This window comes from Camelus dromedarius, chromosome 10, assembly GCF_036321535.1.
Source record: "Camelus dromedarius isolate mCamDro1 chromosome 10, mCamDro1.pat, whole genome shotgun sequence".
In the NCBI taxonomy this organism is placed as follows: domain Eukaryota; kingdom Metazoa; phylum Chordata; class Mammalia; order Artiodactyla; family Camelidae; genus Camelus; species Camelus dromedarius.
Window position 1 is genome coordinate 27842462 of NC_087445.1, and position 22767 is coordinate 27865228.

A 22767-nucleotide genomic window follows, 5' to 3' on the forward strand; every position below is an offset into this window, starting at 1 on the left:
TATACTGACATGCAACTTGTAAATAATATTATATCTACTCATTTTAATTCTGAAAAACTTTTAAATTGATATCAGAATATGTTTTATATTTTTTTATGCTCAAATATTTAGAATGGATTTAAGCTAGTCATAGTTAAATATATTGTCCAATTCATACATATATTCCTATTGGGCGATTTACATCCTGGCTTGAACAATATGGACTGGTGCACCCAATAAAGTCTTTAATGTTTAGCCACATCTTAGACTATTATTTCAACTTTTTGTCTGTCACTCTTTTCATGAAAGAAAATTAACAGTCTTTTTTTTGTACATTTTGATAGACTTAGGAAAATGAGGCTGACATCAGAAATGATAACATGAAGTGATGGTGATGTTTTAAAACATGTGTCTATGTACTAACAGTTATAATTGACCACTTTATTTAGAAAAAGATAAGGTTTTCTATAAAACCAACAATGAAAAATAATGCAGGATATAATCTCTTCAAGAATCACTAAGGAAATATAAAAGGTACATCTGAATATGTTATTGAATATATAAAAGTGTTTATAATAAATGTGTAACATGTAGAACACTCAGACAAGGGTTATTCTTCAGGAATTATTCTGTTGGCATGCTGTTTATTTTATCTGGTCTCTCTGCTCTGAAAGTATTCATAAAGATGTCTTTAATATTACATACCTTTTTTGAACTTGGCATTTTGACTCTAGCCTTGGAATAAACTATATTAAAATTAATATCTATTTAAGTATAGCAATAAATAATATACAAATGTGTTCCTTTTCACATGCATAAATCAATGTGTTATGGTTATACTTAAGTACATATATTTTTCTCTAGTTAAACACAAACTCTTGCAAAAGACATGTATGCTCATAGGATTACACACATACTCTGAAGAGCAAAATCCTTTGCAATGTGATAGAAGTTTAACATTGTATCTAAGGAAATGTCTTTAATTCATTTACCTTGGAATGCTCATTTTTATTTTCTTGTTCTGTATTATCAAGTGTTCTTCCTTTGTATTCTAAATTGATTCATACTGAATTGACAGTTTTAACACAGATAAATACTATAGAATTGTAATAACTGTTGTTACCTGCTATCCATTGTTGATGTACAGATGCAGCAGTGTTCTCCTGTACTACCATGTCAGTAGGTAACCAGGACTCCAACCACCTATTCAAGTGGCAGGTCTTTGGGAATTAGATGTTTCAGGGGGGTAATTAAAAGAGTACTGAACTAAGTCATGAGGGGTGTGTCTCCTCCTGAACAGTCACTGGGTGGTGTGCTGTTCTGAAGAAGGGACAATTTCTCCAGGTGGCAGTTGGATGACTGGAGATTCTCACTCCAACAAAGACTTCCTCAATGACACTCAACTTGGTTCTCTCTTAGGTCTGACTGTCGTCAGGACACAGAGTGCCTTCTCCCTTCTTAGGAAAATTCTCTTAGCTCTAGGGGTGTTCTCTGGGAATGCCCCTTGCTCAGTCACTTGGTATTTGTCCTCAGTATTTTTTGTAGTTGTTACAGAAACCCTTTGATGGCAAAGTCACAATTCCACTGCTGGTACTGCAGGGTCACCTCCTTCCAGCTGGCCCCTCTCCAGGGACACGGGGTAGCCCAGAGCACTTGAGGCCCTCCTTGTCCTGTGCTGGGGCAGGAGGGATGTGGGAGGGAGACCCTCCAGGTCATCTTCACTCTTCTCAGGGCCATCCTCCTCCTCCTCCTCGTATTCAGGAATGACTCCCTTGGACATTATCAGCATTTCCCTCAGAGGCACTCCCTCTGGTGTCAAACCCCATTCATAACATAATCTCTCACAGGAGTCCGTAATGGACTATTAAAATGCAAGCAAAACCAGCCAAACACTGTTTCCATTTTTTAAATGAAGAAATCTGCTCAATATTCAAATCTGTGCAAAGGTGAATACAGATAGACTATTTGATATACATGTACATATACATGTTTGCATCCCTTTCCCCAGCAAAGAAAAGGAAGGTAATGTTGTTTCTATAAACGTGTTTGTGAAGGTGGTCAATTATACCACGACTACTATGAATCCTCTGTTAATTTTAGAAGTGAAAGTGAAAAGAGAAGTTAAACCTTAGAGTAGATGCATAGATTTATTTCTGAATGTTTTAATCATCATTGTCATTGTCATAGTTGATATTTGTTGAATGCTTATTATGAGCCTGATTTTTTCTACACACTTTGCATGCGTTATATTAGTTAGTCCTTGTATTGAGGTATGGAGTCTTTGAATCTCCAGTTGGAGAAACTGAGGCTTATAAAAAAATCAATATTACAGTGCAATAATATCTTTTCAGTTTTGGGGCAACAAGTTCACCCAATTTTAATACTTTAGTATTTATTGTTAATAAAGTTGACCATTCTGATGCTTACTCATTATGAAGCAATCACACCATTTCATCTTCCTTGTTTAAAGTAATTGACTGGAGGGATATTTGCTTCAAAAGTTTTAAAATGTTGAAGATTATGTAATCATGAAAAATACACAATAATAGTTTCACCTGGTGGTTAAGTAATTCCAATATTTGAGAGTAAAAAGAACATATTTAGCATACTATATTATATGGCAGAAAAGTTCAGTAAAATTATCTTAAAGATTTTATACGTTTTTTTCCATGGAAAAATTATAGGGCTTTGGTTCACATTTATTTTCATTAATTTCTGAATCTGTGTTTTCTTTTTAAAAGGTTTTTGTTCATTTCAATCTGGTGACATGTTGTCTTTTAACCCCCTCTCTCTTTAAAATGTAGGACAAATAATACTGATTTACAGTAATTAAGACAGGTTGTCTGTGTTTGATTTCTCAGTTAGCACATGGAAAGTAAGATCCTTCTTAGGAAGCTGATCAGCAATCTGACAACATTCAGTACACAATGTTCCAGTGATCTTTCAAAATGTTCAACAGCATTCGATAGCTTTTGAAGTAATTATGACTAGTATTCACAAATATAGCATTAGGTTTTATGTATCACTGTATTTCTCTCTTTTGAATCTGAAATACCATGGATTGTAAAGACAAATTCATCATTTTCTAGAGGTGTACAAAAGGAAGAGAAAAGCTAAATTACCCCATTGGGTATGCATTCTTATTTGAGATATGTTAAAGTTTGTAAAACAACATATGATACACGGAACAGTAAATGTTATTATTGGCAGATATATGAAGGAGTATTGAGGAGGAAGGGAAATTAGCATGAGCACACTGCACTGCTAGAAGTAGAGGCTGGTGTAGTCTTTCTGTTGGTCATTTGGTAAAACCAGTCTAAAGCTGGAAAACTATTCATCTCTTTTGACTCAGTAATTTCTCTTAATCAAAGAAATACTGAGACATGTACAAACATTTAGGAGCATCTTCTACCTGTTGAGCTCTGTTGTGAGCACTTGTAATATATTAACAAAGATAACAAACATCCCTGCCCTTGCGGAGCATGCATTCTAATAGAGAAAATGATTGTGATATATTGCCCCATGAGAAAAAAAAAATTGATGATTAAACAGTATTTGCTGTGCTATGCTAATTTGTAAATGTGTTTTAAAAAATAGAAACAGAAATGCTCCAGGATAGGTGATTGATATAATGCATTTAGCCCACTGGGTTTTACTTCCATTGGGTTTTATTTTATAAATTTTTACCAGATTTGATTAATAAAAATGTAAATAACTGTTAAGAAATAATGAAATAATAATTAAATGTGAGCAGCGCATAGCACTAGTTGGGTGGTAGAATAACCAAAAAATACAAAATAAAAGGAAACCAAAATTGAGTTGTAGCAGCTTTCTTTTCCAAAGCTTAAAAGAGAGGATTTTATGGAACATCATCTAATTGAGGTGGGGAGGATTAGAGTGGAGGGGAGTTTAAGAGGAGACAGGAAGTTGTGGGGTACATGATCTATGCCTAACCCATTTTAGGATAAAGAAGCTGTGGCTTAAACACATTGCTGATGCTGTTAAAATGAAGATTCTAGTTTATATTTCTGGGATAGGGCCTGAGATTCTGCATTTCTAACAAGTCCAGAACTATCCATGAAACTCTATAGTTTAATAAAAGTCCCAAGTGATTTGTGTGTGCTTTTAAGTTCTAGCGGTTCTGATATATACCTTACTTTTACCTCTGTGTTGGAAATTGCCAAGAAAGTGGTAAAAGGAAAAGAATAAGGAATACTAGGTATTTTCCAGGGGTTTATTAAAGTAGCCAATCATGCAGAGTAAGCTAGAAAGACTGTGAGGCCCCAATACTGCTGTATACTTTCAGAATAGGGAGAGTATGGATCTAAGAGTCATGATGGCCACCATAGAACTGAAGCTCCATACCTTATCTGAGCTCCTGCGACAGTTGAAGTGAGATGAAAATGCATGTTGCTATGGTTACCAAGTAATTTACACAGACATTAAACCAACCGTGTAAACTTTCACACTCTCTTACAGGTTTTCCAGTATAACCACTTCCAGTAACTAAAGACTCATGATACTGTGCTGGAACTTACAGTTTACAATTTTAATTTCTCCCCAAATGTGTATGTATCTATAACACAGCAACTTTTATAGTGAGCTATTATGATTTTTTTAAGCTTTACTAATTAATGTGGCTGAATGTCAACTAGGAAAATTATGACATGATCATGTCATTCAAGAAAAAGTATCTTTTTGTCTTGCACCCATTTATAATTGGAGGTTATTGTTACCAATCATATCAACATAAATTTTTATAAAATTTATAATGTTTTGAATAATTTGGAGAGGCATTTTTAAGGATAGTGATATCTAAGAGTCAAAATACTAAATATAAGGATCTATACATTTTAGTTTAGATATGTAAATCCCCATCCCCAAAATGGATTGCTTAATGTTGTTTCTGTATCTAACACCAGAAATATTTGTGATCATTAGTTTCATTTTATACCTTTTTCAATAAGGATAAGACTTTATTTACAGATTTTAACATTTTGGTATTTTGTAAACACAATTTCAAAACACATAATTCATTCAGTTACAAAGCTATCAAAGGTACCACTACCCAACAGGCTAAAACACAAATTCCAGCCTATAATTTTTTTGACAACTTTTTTTTTTCTACTTACGCATTTTTTTATACAGTAGTTTTTAAATAGCTTCCAATGTATAATTAATCTCACAAAAGCCCTGGGAGATTAATGGTTTTTCTCGATGTTAGTTAATTCACAAATAAAATCTTTCATCTGTAGATTTTAAAGTATGGAAGACAGAGATTGCCATCTTTTGTTGTTATTTTTATTTCCTCCAGTATATACAACCATGTTAATGCATAGTAGGAAATTAATAAATTCAGACAAGTTTGAGTCCCCAAAGAATGTGCTGCACAATTAGTTTTTGTCACAGTAAAATACATCCAAATTATTTGAGATTATTTTAAACTAATAGGGTGATATAAGGCACAAGTTTTTTGGGGTTTTTTTGTAATAGCTTTATTTGGAATACAATCCCCATACCATAAAATTCATTTTTTTTGCATTACCTTTTAAAGTGTATAGTGTGGTGGATTTAGTATATTCAGCACTGTGCAACCAGCACCAGTATCTAATTTTATATTTTCATGGTAAAGAAATCCTATACCCATTAGCAGTCATTTCCATTCTGCTCACCCTTCAGCCTCTGAAAACCACTAATCTGCTTTCTGTCTCTATAGATTTCTCCTTCACATTCATCCAAGCCTGAGATGACACACCATTCCAGGATCCAGTCTCCTCCTGTCATATGACTCTACTTGTAATAGGGTGGAGTTTAAGGGAGCAGGGAGAGGAGGGTAGCATCTCATGATACAAAACGGCTACTGCTGGAGTTCCAGGCAATAACTCTGCATTCCAGCTACAAATTAATAAAAGAAGGGGAAAAGATGGGCATACTCTCTACATTCAGCGCCATTTCATAGAAGTTGCTTACTCCACTTCCACGTGTATGCTTTTGCCAGAACTTAGTTTCATGGCACCAAGACTAAGAATTTTTTTCCAGGTAGTCATGAAGCTAGCTAAAATCAGCAATTAGTAATAACAGGGCAAGGTGGATATTAGGGGATAACTAGAAGTTTGTTACAGTGTTAAACCCACTTGAATTTATTAAAATGTATTAAGCTAGAGTTTGGAATACCTGAAGAACAGTCCTCATGAAAGATTTGAGACTGTTTACGGCAGTGTGTCTAGTGGCTTTTAATAGTGGCGATAAAGTATAAAGTCTTTAAATATAATATTTGTAAACAGAATATAGAATCTATGAGAATAGACCACAGTTGTCTTATTCATCACTTTAACCTCACATTCTAGAATAGTGGTGGCTGACACATTGTTGCTCAGTAAATATTTATTGAATAAATGAATGAATTATTGAACTAACTTTATATAGTTATATATGTTGTATATAGTTATAGTGATGCAGAAGATTTACAGATTGTCTAATCATTCGGTGAGTAGATAATTCAAAACTTTATCCCTGCCTGTGACTCCAACTTTGCCAGGATTTAAGATTTCCTTTGAAAGAAATGATTTACCTATTAAATGAGAAAGTTTGGATATTATTGAACTAAGGTAAAATCTAACACTTAAACACAGGGTAGTTTTCTTCCTAAGGACTTGTCCAGTGATTATTTCTTTATTGGAGCATTTATGTGTTTATTAGTTACTCATTGAGAATTTACAGTATGCCAGACTTCATTAAAAAAGTCTACTTTTCCCCCCATGCATGTTGTCTGCAAGTATAAGAATTGTGTTTCTGAAATGAAAAACTTGACAGTCTTGAAAGAAGTAAGAGTTCAAAGTTGGGTTTTTTTTTTTTTTCTTTTCAGTAAAGACATTGTTCACAATTTTCTAAATGGATGGAAGGCTATCTGGTTTTCTAAGAAAACATTTCTGATAACTTGTACCAAAATTGTGTATATATTACATAAAACTTGCATATTGTATAAAGTCTGATGTATTTTAAAATTTACTGGCAAAAATTCTAGAAGTTGGCCTGTCTTAAATAATGCATAGTTTCAGTTTAGCATTTAATGAGCTAGACACTCTGCAGCTGTCACTATCTAAAATTAATCATAATATGTTGGAGTTGTAAGACTGGAAGGATTTAATTTATTTACTATTCTTGTAGATTTACTTTAAAAATTGAGAGTGTAGTCATATCTCTGCTTTATGAAGTTGAAGTTTCAGGTTTGTTTCTCACTAGAATAAAATGGAAATCTTTAATTTCTTTCGTACTTTCTCCCCAATAAGTGAATCAGAATTAATCGTACTGCATCTAACTGAGTTGAGAGTACTAGTGTTTGAAATTCAGCTATACTATTTCTACCTCCTGCTCTTGGGCATATTTATTAACTTCTCTAGTCAATTTTCTTTTCTATACAATAATAGTAATCATATCTGATAGGATTGTTCCAGAGTTTAAATGACATGAGCCTAACACATTTATATTCCAGAAATATAGTAGATATTCAATAAATGTTAACTACTATTAATATTACATAGGATCAACTGTGGGGATAGTAGACATATAATAAATATGTAGTAACATGACCCATGAATCTAAAATAGAGTATTTCTTCATTAAAATATTGCTTGTAAGAATATTGCACAATAATAAAATATCATGTGGAAACTGTATTGTATAATGCTTCACAGAACAGTCTCTGATGCCAGAATCTTTGGATTAAAACCCAAACCAACCAAACAAATGAATTACTTAATGAATTACTTAATAAGATGGTTTACACAAAAACTTCCTCGCAGCTCACTTTTGTTCATCAATAAAGTAGAGAGACAGTTGTGACAATTAAATTAGTTGATACATACAAAATATTTAAACCAGTGCCTAATGTATTGTTTATATTTAGTAAATGTTACTTATTAATATTATCCTACCCTGGCATATGACTTGAGATTCTGAACTTAATTAAGCTTGGGTTGAATTTTGGCTTCACAATGTAGTAGCAATAAGACATTTTGGAGTGTATTCAGGCAACCATTAGCTTCCAATTTTTATCTGAAAATGTGAGAAATAATGTAATTTCTTTGTGAGTATTAATGTAGGTAGGAGACTTTTGTGAATGTCAATTGAAGATACATGAGATAAACTATAGAAATCCTAACACTACTATTTATTTTTTTCACTGACTAAATACTTTTTTTTTCTAAACTCATCAAACTACTTTAAGATTATTTGTAATTATTTAAATTATTTAAAATAACTTCACAGTTTTTAGGTTCCAAAATCATTTAAAAATTCAACCTCCTGTCACTCCCTCCAGAAATTGTACTTTTGGCAAAATTAGGCCAAGAAGAAATAAAGTACCATAAATTTTTTTAATGTCAGAGAAATCGCCATCTGAAATGCTGATTACATGAATTTTTCCAGAGTCCAATAAATCCATTGATTAATAGCCATAATCTATAGCAATACTAGTTGAAATACAACTTTTCAAGACTTATGCAGTAATTTGACAGTTATATAGCCATTACTCTGAAGCATTCCTCCTTTGATATGATAGGTTTAGGATATTAGACTTCCAGAATTAGTCTTTTTCTTTTTTTTCCCCCTGAAGTTTGCTTACCTGGCTCAGAATAAGTTTTTTTCTGAATGGCTATTCCTCCAAACATTAGTACAAATAAAAGAGATATATCTGATCAAATTCATTTTGCTAGAATCTTGTTACATGATATAAAATTTCCCAAAATACACCAAGGATTAATAACCCAATGTCAACGTCATTGACAGTTTAATCATTGATCCTTCCCCACAAATCTCTCCCCTAAAAATATTTTATCTAATCTGTATCATTTTAAATAGACGCTTTCCTCTTTAAATATATACCAGTTAAAAATATATATGTATATGTGTGTGTGTGTGTGTGTGTGTGTGTGTGTGTATGTGTGTGTAAATATACACACCAGTAATCAATGTCCTTGCCTGACTTAGACAACGTAAATCATTGAAAAAGGTAGATTACAGATGGGATAAGCCATATTTCTGATTTGACTTTCTTATATGCCTAAAATTGCATCCCTGCCTTGGCCTTAGCTTTGAAAGCCAACTAACCAAATGCATTTAATGTCACTTCTGGAATACTTAAATTTAAACATGAGCAGGTGACTTATAGACTGAATATTCAACATATCTTATCAGTGTAACAATGTTAGTAATAGAAACAAGGATGTCCTTTCAATTTACTGTTAATATCTGGATATTCACATTCAGATAGAGAAGCAATCTACATGTAACTGGAGGACATAAATAACTTTATGTGCTTTTTATGTTGAAGTTCTATTTTTCAGTTAAAAGTGTCAATTTAGTATTGCAAATATGCAACACAATGCCTGCAGGAGTAATCTAGCATCTGATAGTGCTAAAAGAAATTGTTTTTGCATTGTAATGTCAAACCTTAAAGCTTGATTTTACATCTTTAATAATAAAATGGTAATAACAATTAAAATTTTAAATTTGTGTATCCAAGGAGTTCATTCCACAACAGTAATAACTGCTTTCCAGCTGAATATTGACTCTAACACTTAACCTTTTAACATTTGCCCCAAATTTAACTTGCTGCACCTCTTGATAAAAGAGGTGAGCAGGAGGGCAAGTGAGTATAATTCCTCAATTGACTTTTTCAAATGTAAACATTCACATCACACTGGATTCTGGGGAAAGGCTTCCTTTCTAACAAATATCAGTAGGAAGTAGATCTTCTAAAGTTACCTTCTTATTCCTTGTTCCTGTAGGGAAAATGAAAGCAGAAAGCAATAGAATACTGAGCCTGGGACATCCATGTGCACTGGGACTAGTAAAAGGGATGGGCAGCAGAGACATCTGTCCAGGGCTAGTAAACAGGGTATTAACTTGGGAATGAGGAGACCTGGGTGTTGGCCAGTAACTGCGTGAAACACAAAGGATTGAGAATTGGAGACTTAGTAATATCAAGTCCCTGGTTCAGTGACTTTGACCAAGAAAGACTGAGCATTCATTATTGAAGATTTCACTCACACATGCATTTCAATTTGCAGACTAAGAACAATAAATTTTAATGTGAATGTTTACACTTCAATGATAGTAATAGTTTGCTTTCCACTAACTAGAAACATTTTATTTCACTCCTCAAGTGGTTCTTTTTACTGTCAAAATCATTTCCACATATGACAATCTCTTCTAAGAATTAAATAGCACTCCTTTGTCACAAAAACTGTGGGATGTAATGTTTCCTTCAACTTCAGTAGGAAACAGTTGAAACGAGTTAGTGAATAGTTATTGGAGAAAAACATAACCTCCAGAACAATACCAGTCATTAAGGAACTGCCATAATAGATTGAATCTATTACAGTTTCTATCTTCTGTTAACTTGTATACATCACACAGTAGAGCACCTGCCTATGTAACAGTCATTCATGAGTTTTCTAAAGGGCTCATAAATGCTACTAATTTCTTCATTGAAGGTAGAAATTAAATCCTCAGTTTGCGATGCTTATTTTGTTCATAGAGGACAATATCTACCTAGAAGTAAGCAAATTCAAGGACTTAATAAATGTCTTGACTAGCCAGTTATAACTACATCAAAATAAAACTCTTAGAAAGCACATTAACTACTAGATATGATCACATGTGACAGTAATCAAATGGCTTGATTTAACAATAATATTAAAGAGTTTCATAAAGTACGATTACTAAATCAAATATCTTAAACAATTCTTAGGTATTTAATGAGATGTGGAATACTATGTGGCCTTTAAAATTATGGTAGAGAATATTTGCCTTCATACTCGCTGATTAAAACAAAAGAAAGACATAAATAATAGTATAATAATCTATATGTAATGCACAAATAACAGATTTGTATATGAGTGTGTGCATATTTGACATTGTTAAATGAGTATAATCAAGGTTTTCTAAAATGATATATGCAGAATACATTTTTTCTTGCAAATGTAATCTCCCGTCATCCGTAGTCTAACAAGACGCAAAAGAGACAATAAAAATTCTCTGGTTGTTTGCCATCCCAGCATTAAAGAGCTGAAATTAGAGTAATTAATCTCAAATCACAATAGTTTGATGTGAGCTGAGTAATGATAATGCTATTTCACACAAATATTGTAGTCAAAATTCTCAAATTATATGTACACTACTCATACAATAAAGTTTTTCATTATATTGAAGTTATTTAACATTTTATGATCTTGAATTAAAATGCAATACCTGTACTAATACAAAATATTTTTGGTTGTACTTTTTAGGTCTCAGGGTGGCGAACTTTTTCTTTGAATTCCTAACCTGTGAGCTTATGGTAAGATTATAATTTACTAAATTTTATAGTTTTTTTTTCCTCTATTACCTTAGTAATAGTGTCCATTAAATATAACAGTGAAGGAAATTTACATAACTAGCTTGATGCTTAATCATATTTTACATAAATGTTGAAGAAACTAAGGTATTTTCTATCAAATGTTTTTGTCCTTAGGTAGATTATAGTAATATAATCATTTGATACAGCTTTTGATTGGTTTCTAAGTGAATTTGAAACAGCATTCAAAAGGAAAATATTTGTGCCATAGAAAAATTTCTTTAGATATGAATGACAATTTTAAATATTGACATTTTTATAGTGAGGTCTATTTGGTAGCAATGAATAAGACAATGAGTTATTGAAAGTAAAAGTTATTTTATCGCCTGTCAGGATTTATCAAAATTGGGTTCCTCTGTGAAAGCTTGATGTTGGAGCTTTAGAGAGTTGAAATTAAAATAAGTAACTATGGAAATAAAAATGATAAGAAATAACTAATAACTTCTCAGATGATTTAGGGGGACATTATTTATTAATTTCTGTGGTTAATGCATTCAGTAATGTGTTAAAATGTGAATCTGGATTACATTTATCATTTATTATTACAGAATATAAATTAACATAAATTTATTTGTACTGTGAAACTGGTTTACTTTAGTAAGAGAAGTTTCAGTTTATCTGTTCCTTAATAGTAAGCATAATAAGGATTATTTTGTAATTGACAAATAAAATATAGATAATATGAGCATTTGTTTGATACATGTCAAATTGATAGGGGTAAATGCTATCCTTAGAAACACAAAGGCAATTGATTAAAACTCCTCCTGAGTAATACAACATCATTGAAATGCATCTTTAAGAAGTTGTTTTAAGTCACTGTAGGCAGCAACTGCCTTTGGGTGCTCTCAGGTGTTCTCTTTGGTGACATTTTTTAGAAATACTTAACGTATGATTATTAAAAACACGTGCCATATAGAATTAAGGGAAAATCCCTCTGCCCTACCAAAGGGACTCTGCTGATAATAAAATAAATTTAAAAAAATATATATATTATTTGGATATGCATAGAGTAATAATTTCATCTTTGAGAAGTATTTTTTAAATATGTAACGTATTTTACACAGATAGCTAAATGAGCTTATAAATTATTTCCAAAAAAAGTTACATAATAATATTTTTAAAATTTACTATCATTCCTAGTCTTTATAATATTCTCATATAAACATAACATACACAGAGAAAATTGCTAGTATCTTAAGTGCACAGTCTGAGTGAATTGTCACAAAATGAACACAGCCACATAACCAGCACTATTTTGACTTCTAGAAGATAGATTACTTTGCCTACTTAATCACATTTTATAAACTAAATCATACAGTGCTACTTTGCTTCTTTGATCAACATGGCATTTGTTAAATTATTAGCGGTGGGAAATCACTCATTCTCATTGTGATGTCGTATTCAACTGTGTGAGTATACCAAAGTATAATACTCTGTCCATTTTATAAGCATTTGGGTAACTTCCAGGCTTTGACTTTTATAAATAATATTGGTTATATAGACATCTGGAAAATATCTTTTAGGGAATACATGTGTGGATTTTGTTGGGTATCTGGAAGATGCATATGTTCTGATTTAGTAGATACTGACATTTTATCAAAGTGGTTATATCACGTTTGGACAGCAGGTTGTGAGGGTTTAGTTGCTCAGTATACTCAGTAGCTCTTAGGATTGTGCATCCTTCTATTTTAGTCATTTCAACATGTATAGAGGGATATTTTAATTTGAATATCTTGAAGCTTAATGGTGTTAAAACTTGTTTTTAATAATTATTTGTCATAGTTGCAGTGATTGTTATGTGAATATTCTCTTTTTTGAAGTGTCTAAGTCTTTTGCCCATTATTATCTATCATTGTTAAATTATGATATGCGTTGTGGGTGTTGAATCCTCTGCTGGATATGTACAGTGATACGAAGAAGCTGGCTCAAACTGATTCATAAGAGCCAACTGTTGAAGTGTTAAGAGTTTTGAGAACTGCTTGGTAGTTTGAAAATCTGCCATAGTAGAAGTATTTACGTGAGATACACGAACACACTTTAAAAAACAGCTTTTTATTTTTTGTTTGGGAGAACTAATTGTAACACATTAACCAGCACACCACTGGATATTTACATTGTATATTAAACCATTTAGTGGATTTTCTCATTACTCTCCTGATAATGTATTTTGATGAAAAGAAATTTTTCATTTTAATTTATTCAAGTTTATTAGGTTTATTTCTTGTATAATGAGGACTTTTTGCATCCTATTTAAGAAATACTTGCCTTTGCCATGGTTGATAAGATATTTTGCTGTGGTTTCCATTAAAACTTTATTATTTGAACTTTCACATCTAATGATCTCTAGGTTTTAAAGATACTGTTCTATGGTATTAAATTGTGCTCTTAATATAGGTAGCTGGATAGATTTTCATTAGGATAGTAATTGCTTTGTGTATATTTTAACTTTTTTTTGTAAAATTCGTATCGAAATATGAAGGCAATAATATTTAATAATTTAATATAGCTATTTATAAACTATAGTATTTCATAACACTCATATATATATTTATGCATTGTCCACTGTAAGTTTCACATACCATAGTCAGTTACATGACTATAATTTTGAAATAAATATCCAGCAGCATAACAATTAATATTTGACTATAAGAGTAATATAATGTATTTCCATCATATATTAGTAAAACAAAAGTCTACAAAACAAATGTCTTACAGAATCATTAAAAAGTCAGAATATTAGTCTAATCTTGTGTCGTTCAAATAAAATTGTTAACAATATATAGTTGCCTGCAAAATATTTTGTCTAGTAAATTGAATAAACATGTAACAGCCGTGGCTAATACAGCCTAAAAGATTAACTGCAGATTACTATTGAATGAACGTCATTAAGATTTTATTTTATTTGCCTTGTGATAGATATATGTATATATACACACATACATATACAGACACACACACACACGCAGACACACACACACATACATAGTGGTGCACCACACACCTGTTTTGTGCATGATAGGCATGATAGTATAAAAAACAGTATTATTTCTTCCTTAAAATTCTAAGTCAATTATACAAATTTGTGTATGTTTGCGACAGATTGTATTGCCCTGTTATGTCTGCTTTGTGAATTGAATGTGTTTTCTTCTCTCCAAGTTATCATCTTGATTTAAATATATTGAATTTTTCTCCATAATAGTTGGAATATCTGAGAGATGTAACAAAACGTAGTGGAATTAAATAATTATTTTCAAATGGAAAGTTCAGTAGCCTCAATATGCAGGTATCAAATTTATACTGTTTCTTTTTTTCCCCCTCTGGATTTTCAATCTGAGCCATTTCACTGAGTTCAGAGTAACTTGTAACTCGAACAGCAGAAGTTAAAAAGCCAGCCATGTAAAATGTTATTTTTAACAATTAGTTATAATTTTTTAAACCTTTAAAATAGTGAAAAAGCTGATGAGGAAAATTTGGCATTTATAGATTAATCCTTGAAATTAAAAGAAAAAGATGGGATAATATTTTATTTTCCTATGTTTGGAGAGCCTGGGATTTGTATTAGAGCAGTTTTATCTCTTAGACATTTTTGCCTGTTTTAGGCAGCCAAAGATGATAAAATATAAAGTTCATACTAATTAAAAGCTCATTAGGTGATTTTCACTTTGACTACATTACTAATCACTGTGGAATCATTAAAGCAGGAAGAACAAAGGTGAATGAAACACTGAAAGCTGTCTTAAATATTGGTCCAAAGATGTTACGTGGCAGTAATAGGTCTCATCCTGCAGGAGCTGTTTCAGATAGCTAAGTAATGAGTTTATCTGTGAAATACAGTATAGGTTACACAAATAATTCAGGAAGGTGTCACTGAAGGTAAATAATAAAAGAAAAAAAATTCAGTCAAGACACAGACAACAGATACAAGTAATTGATGGCAGTTAAACATTCTTACTTAATTTTCAGAGATGACAGAGTTTGAGGACAAAGTTCAGACTTGCAGTTAACATCTGAGGGAAGGAAAATGATAGAAACTTAAAATATATTAATATGTAGGATATTTTATTATGCATAATTTGAGTCCAAAACTAAAAGATTGAATTATGTAATACAATTTTAATCTGAGAGTGTAAACACCCTTTAAAAAGGCCAAAAAAATGTAAAATGCATTCAGGAAAAAAAAAAAAAAAACGAAAAAGTTTTGGTAATACAAACAAAGATTGAACTTGAGAATAAAATTGTTGAACACTCAAAATACCCTCTCTGTTTTTTTAGTTCCTATTCAGTGATGTAGTTATTTCAATGAACTGTTAAAGTATAGTGTTATGTTTTTTTCACCCTTGAAAAGTAGAAATACATTATAGTTCCTGGCCTAGTATCTGGCAATAGCTGATGCTCTCTAAATTTTTGCCATCGAGAACATCAGTTGTATGTGAACTAGAGACAAACTGTTTTCTTTTGCTAAATAAAACATATGTTTTCTGAAACATATTCTTTATCCAACTTTTCCTTTCCTCTTTCCTCTCTCCCTCTCCTTCCTTCTGTCTGTCTGTCCCCCTCCTATTCCTCCCTCCCCTCTCCCCCTCCCACCCTCCCCCCTTCCTTCCTTCCTTCTTTCATTAGTGAATATTTATGAAGGACTTACTATGTGTTAGTAAGATGGCTAACTTATGTTACAATAGTGGAGCATACAGGGTCCATATATTTATTCATTCCACAGTCTAATCAGAATAAAAAAAGGATTAAATAAACAGACAAAATAAATCTCAATTTTGATAAATGTCCTCAAGAAAACCATTCTCAAATATAGAATAACTTAAACAGAAGTTGATAATTAATGCTTCAAAGGAAAAAAATGGAGTTCCCCGTATGAAGAAGTGGACAGGGGAGGAGGTATAAAGAGATTTCTAGGTTCTGAGAAAAAGGGGAAATTAGAATGTTCAAAGAACTGAGAGAATATTAATGTGGCTGGTGCATAGTAAGACAATAGCAAAGAGGCTTGATATGAGGTAAGCCTTGTAGGCCATGATGAGTATATTGGACTTTATAGCAAATTGTTTTGAAAGCCATTGGATGTTTTTAAGCAAAAGTGTGAATAATATAACTCATGTTTTAAGATAAGTGGAATGAATTAGTGGCAAGTATGACTAGAAGTGGAAAGGCCATTTAGGAGGAGACATTTGCAGAGTTCAGAGAGAGATGTGATGATCTGGACCAGGATGGGGTCACTGTGATGAGTTTATGGTATTTTGATGGGTATATGAACCAAAAGTAATTAATTGATTTGAAGTAGATAGTGAGAAAAAATAGGCAAGCATGAATCCTAGGTTTGAGCCATTGTTTGTGTAGCAAAACTACTGACAACTGAGTTGGTCAAGATGTAGTTGAAAGGCAGATTCAAATCATAGAATCAGTAACGCCACTTGGGATCAAGAACATAATGTCTCATCTCTTTCTACTCAGGGTACAACTTGCAGTTGTTCAGATGAAAACTGGAATGGAGTATAGGGATTCAATACTGTAGATTCTAAGGATTAATTAAAGCCAATGATTTGGCAGGCAAGCCTTTTATAGCTAATTGTTCTGGGTTGTTTTACATGTATGACTTGATGCTGTAAAGGCATCTAGTAACTACTGGGACCTAAGCATTCTATGGAATGGGGCTGAAATTAATTTTATATTTAATACAGTATATTTATTTCAACAGTCTTTGGGATTATAAAATGAGTTAATACTGAGATCTAAACAGTATATGGAAGGAAAAGACTAGCAGTGACTGAGTATTCTTGAAAGAAATAATTAGAAAACTAGAAAAAGGCCATTTCAATAAGCAAAGAATTTCTAACTTTAACGTGAACTCTCACAGAACATAAGCAAAATTAGAAATAACATAGGAGAAATTTCCCGGAATAAGTCGAGAAGGAAGAATCCCTATAAACTTCTATAATCATCATTATCTTATTTAGAAAACTGTTTCTCAACATGGGGGAATCTATTAGAGAATAAATGGAAACAGCATTTTTTTCTCATTTTATTAGCTTGGCAAAGAAGTTTTTATACATTTGTATCTGCCTTCTTTGACAAGGTTGAAGACATTGGAAACCAAGACTTTTTTTGTCATTCCTTCTGTCTGTGGAGGTAGGACAACTGATTGTCATGCTTTGTGTTTGCAGCATGCAATCCCTTATTCCACATTCCATCGCTAACTATATCATAATTTATATCCATCCAGAATACCACCATCTAACCTACATTCTGACACATTTTACCTGAAAATTTGACCTTAGGATTTTTTTTGCAATTAGTTCAAAGGATCTCACTCCTAAATAAATAGATATTTTATTATTATAGAATAGAGAGATCTGCATATTACCTTTTAAAGGAAGAGACAATCATGGAACTATCACCTCAGGCAGTTCTAAATTTTAGTCCACCATATCCCTAAATACATTCTTGAGATCAGCATATGATATTTAACCATGATTAATAGATACAGAAAATTTTGGCATTTAATCATTTGGCCTCCCATTCAAAGAGCTCCTTGTTACCCACGATAGCCCCATACTTTGTGTCAGCAACTGAAGAATTATTATGTAGTAAAAGTAAGGAAATTAATACTTTAATGATCTCAGAATTTTATCTGTCAATTATATATATATATTGAATTTTCAATCTCAGATTCAAATAAAAAGGCTAAGTATGCTTATTTGGAATCTATTAATTGCTATAATCACATATTCAGTGAATTTATTTCAATATATTATTATTTCAAAAATGCAAATACATTCTCTCTAAATACTTCAGAGCATGCTTTAAGTCAACTATTGCCCCTTAAGCCAATTTGGTGGGTTACAAGGAGTGATTATGTCATTGTGATACTTTATTATCTTGAAATGAATTTAAGAGCAAAAGGTATCTTGAGTTAAATTGATGTCTCTATTATGTTTAAAGTTAAATCATGACTGTTTTAGCCCTTAAGTAAATTATCATTAGAAAATATAATGGTTTTAATAAAAACTTAGCATAGAAATTGTGCTGGCTTCCTTGCACTGTTGCTAAGTGCTCTGGGTTGGAGAGTAATTTACCATTGTAAAAAGGAAGTGGAACAATGTGGAGGGTGGAAGAAGGCTGAGGAGTTTGGGGAAAACTTGTTATTACTTCAAAATATATAGCAACTTGTAACATATTCATTAATTATCATTCTGATGATACCTCTGTTGTGCTGGATATTTGTATTGATAGGAGGTAAGGAGAGAGTATGTGTGTGAGAAAGACGGAGGCAGAGATTACAGATCCTCTAAATAAGCAGTGTAATTGGGATCCATCTTCCTACTACCCTCACTTCTACCTTAAAAATCACCATTTAATATCTATGATTGGAGGACAAATCATAAGCTGTAATTTGGGAGCCGTGCTATTCTTCTTTTCCAAGTAAGGATTTGTAAAATACGCATTTTTGCCTCATCTCTAAAACTCTAAAGTGAACTTACTTAAGGAAGACTCTCTCCCTAAAAATATTATATCAAAAATATTAGGTAAGAGAGTCTTTTTATTTTGGTAAATCTCTGAAACCAAGATTTAAGATATTAAAATATACTTCTCTCTTATTATAAGTGATATGTTTAAAATCAACCAATACCTGAATTCAAACAAAAATATTTGTGAGATTTGTCTCCAACCTCAAGAGACTCTAACAGCTTTCACTAAAATTGGTCTCCCATGTTCTGAGGCTCTGTATGTCTACTAGGATATAATTCTTTTACAAAGGTGGGGTTACTGTGACATCATTACTGTACAGTAAGTCTGTTTGTAATAACAGAGTAAACATGTTTATCACTATGAACATTGATTTTTTTTTACTTCATAGGCGTTCTTTTCAAAATTGGAAATAATTGTAACACATTTATTATATTTGGATATAATTTTATCTATTAAATTGTTGAAATAGGATTATTTACTTCAAATTATTCATAAAATTTAATTTTATTCATGAGCTTTCATGGTTCCTTAAAAGTATCATTACGTGAGGAAGTCAGTTGTTCTTCTAATGTAAATTTCAAGCATGACAGGTAAAATATAACAGAAAAGGCTTACCATGCAAAATTGTGTTGAATACTATTGCTAGAACATTTGCCTATGCATGAAATAGAGATAAAACTACAAAATTCTCAGACCACAGTATCAGGAAAAGGTTGAATATAAATTAAGGATGAACTCCAGTATATTTGGGAAGAACTTCATTTTCTTTTTGAGAAATCAAAGAAGGACACACTTACTAAATTTGGTATGAAATTTCTCAAGTAAAACCTTAAAAAAACTGACTTTGTTAAGGACACACATAATGAAAGCACTGAGTTGTTCAGTGTTACATTTCAAACTTTTGGAAATGATTTTGGTTAAGTGTTTTATTTTAAACTTTCAGAAAGGATTAGAAGACATTGTGCCTATTCTAAAGGACTCATGGAGAAAGTGTTTCACCAGGGATTAAGCTTGTGAGAATATTCATTCATTATTATGTGTTCAACACAGTCTTAGAGAAAGTGTATGCATACAGTGCCAGTCACTGGCCTATGGGCTAAATAAGGGCTCATTTGGAACTCCCAGATGAGTGAAGGGCAAGGACGTGTGGTTCTATACATGATAAGTGAGCCCAACAATAGTAGGATGTATTGAGCATGCAAAATGTGTCAAGCAATGTACTAAATTCCTTACAATGATTATCTCCTTTAATTTCACAAGGCCTATATGAGAGAGGGATTGTTGCTTCCAGTAAAGCTGAGATTCAGAGAAGGTATGAAGCTTGCTCAAAGCTACACAGCCAGGGAGAAGTGTGACAGAGAGGACAGATTCTATCTGAAGGATATGAAGCTAATGTTAGAGAGGAGGCTAGGATGATAATGAATGCCTACTGGAGTCTGTGAAGGCATCCTCCCTTGTGGGTGTAAAATTACAGAAAGAATATGAGGTTTACTAGGTAGTAAAGGCTGATAAGGGGAATGTTTCCATCTAATAAGATTTTCTGGGAGCATCGCCTTCTGGCCTTCATTTTATGATTTATAATACGTGATAGTGGAAAAACATGATTTCTAAGACTTTTTTTTTTAAAGTTCTAGGGTTTTATGATGCTTTTATGTATTTATATAAAAATAAAAGAGGAACTTTCTGAGTAAAGAAAGAAAAAATAATTCTCAACTCTCACTGGGCTTATGTTCAAATCCCAGCTCGGCCATTTACTCCTTGGGTAACTTGGACAAAGTAGTTGTACTCGCTGCCTTAGGTCTCTCATTTCTGAACGTGAGGGTTAGAATAATTCCTAAATTATTACTTAGTTCATCACAAATAATAATGTTAATAATTAAAACAATGTCAAAGAAAAGACCATTAGTTTTGGCCAGGAGAAAGTCATTGAAATCTTAGCTATGTATTTACCATATTGAGATCTTAAATGAGTGTTTTTGACAAATTGGCATATTGACTCTGTGAATGTATGTGACTGTTCTTCACTTTGTGTAGTAAAGATGATTTACATGAGTATGCTATTTGTTAGCTAATAATAATTATGCAGTAGTACAAATTCCCTTGAATACTATTAACAAAGCCAAAAGAATTGAAAGAAACTGGCATCTATGTGTTTTTGTATGCATAAAGGAAGTAATAGAAATAATGGATATTCCTTGGGTATTCCTATTTTTATGTTATATGACAAATAACACATTTTTTTTTTAATTTGGTCTGGAAACGGGACAATTACACCAGAAAAGAAACCTGAAAACATATTTAGCTAAGTAAAAAACATTTCTTATTTCAAAAGAAATTAGATATGAAAGAGTTAAATTAATAAATTATACATGGAACACAATCATCTGAGAATAAAGTAGGAGCATACTATAAGAGGAAAAGAATAATTGCCTATCCACTTATGATGTAGGTTTAGCTGTTTGATGCTGACGGACAGCATTTCCAATCAGAAATCACATCTCTAATGATGACAGGTGCATTTTGGTAGGCGTACCACCAGAATAATGAGAAGTGTTCAGAGACTTCTTTTATGACCTGCCTTTGACCTTTCTTTTTAATTCAGGAATGGTCTAGCTAATATAATCATTATGACTTGCTCTACATTGTAAAAAAAAAATTATTCTAGTCTTAAATACTGTGTTACTCTCTATCAAAAAAAAATCAAGTTTAACTTACCTTTTCTTAGACTAAGAAACTGGAAAATTAAAGGTAATAATTTTTCTTGCCGTCAGCCTCAGTGAATTTGTCTAAAACAAAAATCATTTGAAAATACTGCTCAGCAAAGTGCTTTTTATGCGTTTGTTCAAAATTATGTGAAGTTCCCAAAAAAGTGTACATAACTGAATACTCAGACTATATTTTAATATTATCTTTAAAAGTTATCTTTATGGATCTGGACTCAATACTTGTATGTGTTTTCACCCACTTAATTGAACTTGTGGTTTGAAATGAATTGCTTTTTGCATCAAATGTATTCTGTATTAATCCTACTATAATGAGCAATTTTATCTTTAGTGTATAAAAACATAAACAAAGAAATATCCACACAGATCTTTTACAAACTCAAACAAATATAAAAAATATTTATTTTACCATACTGTTGCTTTGTCATTTATGTGCTCAAATTTTCAAAGAACAGTGTGACAAAGTCATCTTTTTAACCACAGACTTCTAGCTTTATAATTTCTATACCACACTAGGATATATTTCTTGTCCCAAAATTAAGATATAAAACGAAAAGATGAAAAAGCAATACATTTGTTAGTATTTAGTGACAAAGAATTCAGAATATAGGTCAAAAATCACAAAAAGTAGAGTTAACCATAGGTTTTTTGTGAGTGCTTTAGTGAGCAGAGTACATCATCATCATCTCTGTTCAGGCTGAGTCACTAAGTGAAATTAATTCCATTTCCCACTTTCAACTTTTCTTTTGTCAAATGCAGACAGCAGTCTGCCATCTACGATTAAGATTTTTTTTAGAAAATAAGTAATAGAACATAGTAGACGACTGTTAAATCCATTATGGAAACATAATGGTTTAGATTAATTACATGCAAATTGAGTGTGCATACCATTTCCCAGAGCAAGCTTGTTAAAACACCAGATTTTCAGATACCCCTGCCACCCAGGGTGTTTTGATTCAGTAGATCTGGAGTAAAGCCTGGGAAGTAATGTTTTAATCAAGCATTCCAAATGTGATTTTGATGGAGGTAGATTTTAGTTATCTTCTGGATAAACTATGTTTGAGAGGAATGAATAATATATTCTTACGTGAAAAGCAAAGCAAAGTGGGGAGAAAACACAGAATATAAAATATGTCAAGATAGGACATTAATAAGGGAGGGAGAGGACTCTAGTGTTGAAGTACTTAGTTA

At 32.1% G+C, this 22767-nt stretch overlaps 1 protein-coding gene across 1 annotated transcript in view; it reads left to right on the forward strand.

Moving 5' to 3' along the window:
* The window catches only part of PTPRD (protein tyrosine phosphatase receptor type D), a 1876190-nt gene that overhangs the window by 800629 nt on the left and 1052794 nt on the right, over positions 1-22767 (forward strand). The window contains exon 7 of the mRNA XM_064490208.1: positions 11271-11320. The gene's annotated coding sequence lies outside the window, so the exon portion shown is untranslated. The remainder of the gene's footprint in view (positions 1-11270; positions 11321-22767) is intronic.